This window comes from Macrobrachium nipponense, chromosome 16 (assembly GCF_015104395.2).
Source record: "Macrobrachium nipponense isolate FS-2020 chromosome 16, ASM1510439v2, whole genome shotgun sequence".
NCBI lineage: Eukaryota > Metazoa > Arthropoda > Malacostraca > Decapoda > Palaemonidae > Macrobrachium > Macrobrachium nipponense.
In genome coordinates this window covers 61110940-61120939 of record NC_087209.1, presented here as the reverse complement: position 1 = coordinate 61120939, position 10000 = coordinate 61110940, and the positions used below count along the sequence as shown (strand labels likewise).

At 34.5% G+C, this 10000-nt stretch overlaps 1 long non-coding RNA gene across 1 annotated transcript in view; it reads right to left on the bottom strand.

The window, feature by feature from the left end:
* The window catches only part of LOC135195765 (uncharacterized), a 275803-nt gene extending 275717 nt beyond the window's left edge, over positions 1-86 (bottom strand). The window contains exon 1 of the long non-coding RNA XR_010310242.1: positions 26-86. This is a non-coding gene — a long non-coding RNA (uncharacterized LOC135195765). The remainder of the gene's footprint in view (positions 1-25) is intronic.
* Positions 87-10000: the final 9914 nt, after the last annotated feature.

The following is a 10000-nucleotide window of genomic DNA, read 5'->3' as shown; positions in this document are numbered from 1 at the left end:
GAATGCAATCCCAAAATACACATACCTTCTGAGATCACCTCTCGAAGTCCGGCAGTATAGGGGTGTTCGGAAACAGATGATTATTCTGGAAAGAAAATTACAAGAAATCATGGTAAAATTTGTATCATTCTCATGAAGTTACTATTCAAGTTTTGATAATTTTTTTAAGTTAAAAAGGGAGAGGCAGGAATTTCAGGAAATGCTAGAGAAAAATTACTCTCGAATTCTATTCAGTTTTCAAGTTAAAAAAGGAGAACGTGGGAATTGCATGAAGCCTGCCAACAAAAAGTGGGAATAATGATGAGGAAATGGAAAACGTATTATGGCATGAAAAGAAGTTAATATGTAAATTAACAAAATGGGAGAAAAAAATTATGTTTTCTTGTGAAAATTAACAATTGTACATAACATTAAACTCTTAAAGAGAGAAATTAATCAGTTATGATGTCTAAACTGCTTTAGATATCTAAATAGAAAATCATTAAAAATAAAAATAAATTTCAAATCAGTTACCATATCTAAACCAATTTAAATGGTTGTATGGGAAATCAGTAACAATAGAAATAAATGTCAGTCTTTTCATTTTGTGCCTACACTCATGAAAGAAGCATTTCGACCTCGAATTATAATGGTTCATCATTACAATAAGTGATTTATTTAATCGGTTGTCAAGGATGAGAGAGAGAGAGAGAGAGAGAAGAGAGAGAGAGAGAGAGAGAGAGAGAGAGTAAAGCTGGTATCCCCAATAACATAAAATACTGGTCTACAAATCGGATGAGAGAAAGAGAGCGCGCAAAGTTGGTTTCCCCAAAACATTAAATGCAGGTCTACAAATCGGAGAGAGAGAGAGAGAGAGAGAGAGAGAGAGAGAGAGAGAGAGAGAGAGAGAGAGAGACCTTTAAGAACACAGGTGGTATCCTTAAAAGAAAATACTGGTAAAAAAATCGGAGATTATCTTTGCATGTTAATCAAGACCCACAGAAGAAGGAGGAGGAGGAGGAAGAGGAGGAGGACGAAGCAACGCAGATGAAATGCAATTAAAGCCTGTCCTTTCACGGTCGATGAAAGCGATCTCCAGTCATTTCTTGACTCGCTGAGTGTGAAGCTGTAAAGTCTTCAGGCCTTCGGGCTGGGACGAGGCCTGGGAAGGAGAGGGGGTAGGGGTGGAGGGGGAGGGGGCGGCTCGAACAAAATAAGAAATTAAGTTGCGTGGCAAAAAGCAGCGAGTTTTATTATATAATATCATCATACGAAACGGTAATTATCAGAAGAGTGTAAATATGATTAATCAGGCTGTGTTAAAATCACTGAGACCTATACGTTTGAAAGAAATTAAAAAGATAAAATTACTTTGCTTCCTTTCTGGGTCACTGATATCGACTGCTATGGTTAGGTATCCAAACATTTCCCTACCTGAATTAATAATCCATTTTTAAATGAAAAAAAAAATTATTCAAACAATTTACTACTTGAATTAATAATCCATTTAAAAAATATATATATATTCAAACATTTTACTACTTGAAATAACAATCCCTTCTTAAATGGAAAAAAAGGTAAATTTACCCCCGAATCCCCATTACAAAAATAGATTAAGGAGAGACTTGCTAATAGGAATAAGCCCTAAGCTGTCCTACACAATCGAAGGATTCACGTAAGTTCAACTGGAGGACCAGAACTTTCGTATTTCGAAATCGGTCAAAGAGAACTGAGTATTCTGAAGTCAGTCAATATATCTGATATAACTGGACCACTGACATGAGGGAAAATTGCTGTGGAACAATGATTCATTATTTCTGCGTTTTCCTGTAAATCAAAGACGACACGTCCCCTCCATTTGTCTTAAACGAGTTAAGTGGCAAACATATCATACAGGATTTAAGAATGCAAAAAATATCATGAAAATTTATTTCGTTTTATGCTTAATGCAAAAACTGATAAAGCCAAAAATAAAAAGAGGGATAAAAGACAATTTTATACTTAATTCAAACCATTTTATATAGTTAAAAATCTACTTATTCTATGTGAAAATTGTGGCAACAAAAATAAAATATTTATCCATTTTGTTGAGTATAATAGAATATTTTCATATCTTCCTGAATGCAAAATGTGCTTAAAAAAGTATTTTACTTAAAAAATATTTTGCTTTTTCTGCTTGGGGAAAAACCTGTTCTTATAACAAAGATAAAATGCTATCTTTTTGGCTGAATGTAAAACTTGCTTTAGCGACAAAAACGATTTATTTTCCTTTTTTACAAATTGGCTATATCAACAAAAGTAAAATATTTTCCTTTTTGTGTGGAGAACAAAGGTTGTTTTAACAAGGATGCTATTTCGTATCTAGCTGAATGCAAAACTTTCTCTAACATCAAAATATTAAACGTTTTTCTTTATGAATGAATGTAAACCTTGCTTTAACACCAATCTTACTTTAACAACAAGAGCAATATATTTTCCCGCGTCGTCGCTTCAGCAACAAACATATACTCTCCTTTAAAGCAAAAAACTTGCTATAGTGACTGAGCCGAGAGAGAGGATTTCGGACCCCTCTGCGTCCCATGGACTTAGCGCAGCGAGGGGCCAAGTGTTTTTGGGGGGAAGGGTAGAGAGGGCCTTATCAAGAATGCAAGATCCCTCCTCTTTGCCTCTTTACGACAAGCAATAATCCAGTGTAATTCCTTTTATTTCAGGCCAGACGCCCTGAGAAATTGCGAGGGCAAAATTGCCATAGGGAGAGAGCCAACACCACGAGAATGCAGGCAGTCACTTCAGTGCTGCAATAGCACGTCTTTTGAATGTGGGGAGATAATAGATTTCTGTAATATAAGCAGATTTAATAACGACCATGAGATAGTCTAAACAACCAACATAAGCTGAGTCAATATAGCTTGCGATATCCTCTCAACAAGGAACATCAAACTGACATTAACACAAAACTGTCTTATGATAATTTATTTGGGTAATTCTGCAGATATTTTCCCCGTCGCTAATCATAATATCATCAAATTCGCTTTGAATATATTCTTTCTGCCTATTGGCTTCCGTACTGGCCCCTTTTTATGCCTCCTAAATCGTACGACGAGCTTTCTGGATTTAAACGTCACGATATTGTTTTTCGGCTGATTGTGGAAATTATTTCATATCATTTGATTAAATGCAGGAGTCGCAAGCAGTCTTTTCTAAATGATTATGACTAAAATCAAATCCATAAATTCAGGGAAACTGCCATTCAGGGTTGGCGGTTTAAACCAAATGGTTTAAACCATGGTTTAAACCAGTCAATAAAAAACCAATGGTTTTTTTTTTGTTTTTATGGTTTTTTTTTATATTTTTTAGTCTTCATGTTTCCTTTATAACTTTTATTTTAGGTAATATATATTTTTGGGAACTTTTGGTGTTTTTATCAGTTACTTGAATTTTCAAATAAAATTGACAATATTAATGTTTACTTGTTTAGCCTACTAAAACATTCTGAATTGTAACTATCTTACAATATATTTGTGTTACCGTGCCATAATATAACATTTGATGTAACTGAACATATTCATACAATTGGTAAACCTCAGATAATTAGGTTAAAAGAAATTTGTAAATTATTTTATATCTTTTAATAAAAAAAAGGGGGGGGGGTGTTAGTTATATATAAAGAAACAATCATGTTAATCATAGCTTCAGAGAGAGAGGAATTATTCATTTCAAGTTGAAATAGGTAAAAAAGACATTCAAATAAAAGAAAAAATTTCAAAAATAAACGCCATTTAGTGTTAACTACAAATGTTATATAGCATAGGTATATATGAAGAAAAAAAATCAGTTTTCACATCTAGTTCAAGTACCTAGGTCAAAACGACTTATTCAAATAAACTAGAAAAATGTCAAAAATAAACACCATTTGGTGGTGATACCACAAATGTTAGCAGTGGTTAACAAAAATAAAAATCAAATCAAACCACAATGTCAAAGAATAATAATAATCAAAATAGACTTGTAATACATGAGAAAAATAAATTGTCTTTCATCCAAATCCTAGCCTCTGACCATGCATAATTTTTCAGACAAAATTGGTTTATAAAGTAAAAATTTCAATGTCAAGGTAACTGATCCTCAAAAAATACAAAAAACAAAAAAATAAAAAAAAAAAAAAATTAGTTTGTTTCCATCTACATTATAGTCTTTGTTTAAAACTTTGTGTAAAAAAAAACACCCCCTTCCGGCCTTTTTGCTTCCAGTCTGTTTCTGAGTTTGGAGTGTACCAAACCAAAAATAGAAAAGATTCTCTCAACGCTTGCACTTGAAGTAAGTCCATTAAGCAAACCACAGATATCTTCTATCACACTGATATCAATTTTGCCTTTTAATGCATGCCACCAGGAGCAAGGGATAAGATGAGAAATGACTGAAAACTCAAACTTGTATGTCAAATACATATAGGGCCACAGAATTGTGTGATTATCATTAAAATTGCTTTAGTTTTATACTGGGTAGCCAAAAATGAAATAAACCCATACAAAAACACACCCAGTAGCACAAAAAATGAAAAAATAAACAATATTTCATGGTTTTAAAAAAAAAAAAAAAAAAAAAAAAAAAAAAAAAAAATAAAAAAAAAGTTAAAAAAAAAAAACGTTTTTGGTTAAAAAAAAAAACATTGGTTTTTGCCAACCCTGATGCCATTTGCTTTGGTTTCCAGTTCATCATGAAAAATAACTTCAGATAAGTCATAACACACAAAATAAAAATAAAATCCCTACATTATCAGGAAAAATACAAAATTTTCATTCATGAAAATAAAAATTTTATTCTTATGAAAAACAAAAAGCAAACTAAAGGCGACCTTTTAGAAGAAAAATGTCACGTACTGAAAATGGTCTTGAAGAAAACGTATCATGAAGTTTTGAAAACGGCCTTGTTATGATATGCTTAACATATTTACTATTTGTTTTTGTCGTTCCAGTTCGTGTCCATAAAGGAAAACGAAAGATAGATATGCGAGAGTTGAGTTTTTGTCCCTAATACATAACTGACATATTTATGACAATAATTTTAAGAAATCGCCTTATATGAGAGAGAGAGAGAGAGAGAGAGAGAGAGAGAGAGAGAGAGAGAGAGAGAGAGAGAGAAATCCTAAAGTACAAATAAATGAAGGGAAATCCTGCATTACAGCAGGCGAATTAGAAAAAAAATCCTGAATGAGAAAACATTAAAATTCTAAATGGGGAATGTATATATCCTAAGAATTTTTAGAGACAAGGGAGGGAAAAGGAGGGGGGTTCCCAAACAACAAGGAAGCAGGTGAGGGGAACGCTCTGACATTCACCTGTGCCAGAATAAAACAGGCCAGGTCAGTAACACGGAAGTATCCAAAGGATTTTAAAGAAGGACCTGAATCTATCCCTTCGTCCTCTGTACTTCAGCAGTACGCAGCCGGATTAACCTCCTCAAACGAAATCAATAATATGATGAGGTTTGCACGGAAAGCGAACATCCACCCTCCCACCTCTTCTCCTCCACCCCATGGCAAAACCTCCTGCATTATGCAACAAACAGACGAAGTACAACAACCTTTTCGTAAGCTTGTTCTGTTTTCTGAGAAGTTTTGTGAGCTAGAGGAAGTTTTACAGTACTCCCGGTTTCCTGTATTACAGCAGAGAGAAGAGCAACACACACACGCAGACGATGGCAAAACAAACACGAAGAGGAAAAAGCAAACGTAAGGGAGGAGGATATTACGAGAAAGAGAATATGAGGAGGAGTACCAGGGGTGTGCGGAGGGGCGATGAAGAAGGGAAAACCTAGGAAAAACAGGGGGACTGAAAGAAATGACGCAACCCAAAACAAACACCAAGAATAACAAGGAGAATGAAGAGAGCAGGTACAAAAAAAAGGGGGGTAAACATTCCCAAAAGAATGGCAGATGTTAATTCAACTGAAATGGGGGAAAGAGAGTGAATCGGGAGGGAAGACCTACTCCATAAAGGAAGTGAGAATGGTGTAATGAATGTGAAAACTGTTGACAAGCATAACAGGGGGCAGGGTGAATGAAGTAGCACCTATTAATTACATACAGGTCAAAGCGGTATTTCCTTGAGTCGCATAACATTTTTTCATCAAAAACACCCACAAACGCACACATCCACACAGCTCTACAACTGTAAAAGGAGATTGTAACTAAATTCAGTTAAAAACGTTGTAAAAATGTTGTGTAGTTAAAGGAATACAACCGAATCTCTCGTTATGTGAGTTTTCTTTTTTTCCAAATCATTTTCATTGGGAATCACCCTAAGATATGTCTACACAATAATGGTGACACTGAACTTTGTAAAAACCTGCAAGGTTGCAAATACCGTAGGCCTCTTTACGCGGACTAAAACCTCATCGCTATTATTATCAAATAAAGGACAATTTAGCACTTTTATGAACTGAAAGTTTCTTATTAACATGGTTGCTGACTTGTGATATTTCAAAAATCTTAACAGCTGAACAATGTTAACTTACTTTACAAACACACAAACACACACACACTATATATATATAATATATTATATATATTATATATATATATATAATATATATCTATATATATATATATATATAATATATATATGATAGATATATGATATACATATATGTAATGTATGTATAGTTATATATATATGTATAATTATATATTATGTATGGTATGTTTGTATGTATATATTATATATATGTATAATATATTCTAGCTATATTTTATTATATATATGTGTGTGTGTGTGTGTTGTGTTATATATATATATATATCTATATATATATATATATATATATATATATATATATATATATATATATATATATAATCTGAATGTATATCCACGTTTCATGTTCACATTAATCGGAATACAACCAAATGATTAACCAAAAACTGGACAATAATCCAACTAGAGAAGGAAAGCGTACGGGCAGACCCAACTGACCATGATAATGTTCATTTAATGCCTTTGGTTTTCAAGGTCAACTTTTACCTTTGAATCTATACCTTCAAATTCAAGGGACGAAGTCAACTAAAGAGAGATTTAATATTGTTAAGCTATTTACACAATGGAAGGAAAGCCATTAGACCCATTTCTCAATTTCCCTTCCCCCAATTTATTTAATCATAATCTGAATAATTCGGCAAACATGACGACCACTTCTAAAACGAGGGCTTAGAAGAGCATTTTCCTAATCGGAAGAAGATTATGTTTGTAAGTCGTGCATTCGAAGTCTCGCTTGCTATGACATTAGTTTGTCAAACTGCTTAATATATATTATTAATTATAATAATGTTTGCCCATATTCAATTTCCCTGTGAGTTCCTAGTGAGGTTCCGGATGATTGAATTACCAAACACCATCTCCTAATTGAAGCAATATTTTGTTTGAATTTATTTACTGAATTTATCTAGTCTTCCTCTTGTGCTTTTTGTCTGTCCTTACTCATTTAACGAATGGATTTTGATTTATTTCCCATTCCTTGCCCATTCTATTTGTCCATTTTCGTCACTCGAAAACAAAAGAAGTTTCCTGAAATAAGACCAAGCAGAGTAATGACAAGAAACCTCCCTGGCAAGAGAAGAAATTTCCCACCAAAATCTCATTAAAATCTTAAAAGAAGAAGAAGAAGAAGAAGAAGAAGAAGAAGAAGAAGAAGAAGAGAAGAAGAAGAAGAAGGAGAGCAAAACTTCAAGTAAGGAGTTTGGGATTTCAGACGAAGCCTTTCTTGACAAGGTGGTGATGGAGGGAAGACTCCCGGATGGAGTAAAAGAGCGAGGAACTGAACACAAATCTTTTACTATAGATGAAATCTTATGGAAATATTTGTGAGGTGAAGCAGGGAAAATATAGGTTCCCTGAGGATGAGATTATTTGGGGAAATATAACATGAAACGATAAAAACAAAAATATTTACTGGACATGAAACCCCGGGGGAAATATATATTAGGTGAGAAAGGGAAAATAAGTTAATTTTTTTACCCTGAAATGGTAAGGAAATATTTGTAATGTGAAACATGGAAATATCAAAGGTTCATAGAGGATGAAATCTTAGGGAGACACTTGTGATGTAAAACAAGGATATGACCAAATGTTAACTGAGGTTGAAATCTATGGGAAATATTTAATATGGAAAGCAATAAAAATAAAAAGGGTTTACTAAGGATAAAGAAGAATTATAAGAAGAAGAAGAAGGAGGTAAACAAAACAAAACAAAACAAAAGTCCCTAAAAAAAAAACTTTAGCTCTCCGTTACACGCCCCATAAACTCACCTAAACTCATTTCACGATTGGGCGAGTGTGAGTCGTCAAGACATAAACTCAAGACCCAGAGCAAGACTTGCTAATCTCGAATTCCAAGATTTGCTAGTCTGGAATTCCGACAATAAGAGGCAAGAACGCCGGTGAGATAATTAAGAGTTCCGCGGGAATCTACCCAAAGAGTATCACTACAATGGGAGTAAACGGTAGAATTTACAGCGATGTAACGATAGGATGTGTAGCAGAGTGTAACGGTAGAATGTACAGCAGCCATAAGGGTAGAATGTACAGCGGGCATAACGGTAGAATGTACAGCGGGCATAACGGTAGAATGTACAGCAGCCATAAGGGTTGAATGTACAGCGGGCATAATGGTAGAATGTACAACGGGCGTAGCGCTAGAATTTATAACGATGCTTAATGGTAGAATGTGAAGTAGGCGTAAAGTTAGAATTTATAACAGGTCGTAATGGTAGAATGTAGAGCGGGCGTAATGGTAGGATGTACAGTAGGCGTAATGGTAGAATGCATAACGGGGCGTAACGGTAAAATGCACAGCAGCCGTAACAGTAGGATACACAGCGGGCGTAACGGTAGAATGTACAGCAGGACATAACATTAGAATTTTTAACGATGTGTAACAGTAGAACGTAAAGTGGGCATAATATCTGAATTTATAAAGGACCGTAACAGTAGAATGTACAATGGTGGGTAACGGTACGCTGACGGATGTGAGATGTATGAAAGAGTGCAGATTATTTGGGGAGTGGAGGGGGGAGGGGAGCAGAAGCTCGAAATTGATGGTGGTGGGGTTCCGGGTTGTAGATAGAATGTCTCCACACAGGAAGACTGTTTACACACCGGAAGACTGTCTGCACACAGGAAGACTGTCTAGACACAGGAAGAATGTCTGCACACGGGAAGAATGCATGCATATGGGAAGAATTTCTCAACACGGGAAGATGCATGCACACGGGAATCAAGAAGTCAGTACACAGGAAGACTGCATGCACATGGGAAGAATCTCAACATACAGGAAGAATGCATTCACACGAGAAGAATGCATACACACGGGAAGAATGTAAGCACATGGGTAAGAATGCAAGCAAACCAGAAGAATGTATGCATACAGGAAGAACGTATGCACACGGGAAGAATGCATGCATATGGGAAGAATGTGTGCACACGGGAATAACGAATGCCCACAGGAAGAATATATGCACACGGGAAGAATGCAAGCATACGAGAAGATTGTATGCACACTGGAAGAATGCACCTATTTCTTGAAGAATGTATGCACAGGAAATATGTTTGCACAATAAAAATATAAAAAATATTCGTATCTCGGTTATGCAGTATTTCTAACGATTATGGACAACATATATTGAATTTGTCTGATATGCGAAAATTTGAGCTGGTATATCGTCAATAATTCTGAACAGTTGTATACTAATATTACTGTCTGTGTTATACGCAGTGATGCTGACTATAAGAAAAAAATAGAATTCAATATATTATCGTCTGCTTCCAAAATTAACAAATAACATGACGTGAAAACACACCAATTCTTTATACTCTGAAATGGGGATAATCTTTAAATAGCAATGAAATGACATCATTATACTGTGTGGTTTATGAGATCAATATAATCAAAATGAATGATACACACACGTACATATGTATGTATATATATACATATATATATATTTAAATATATATATAGATATATA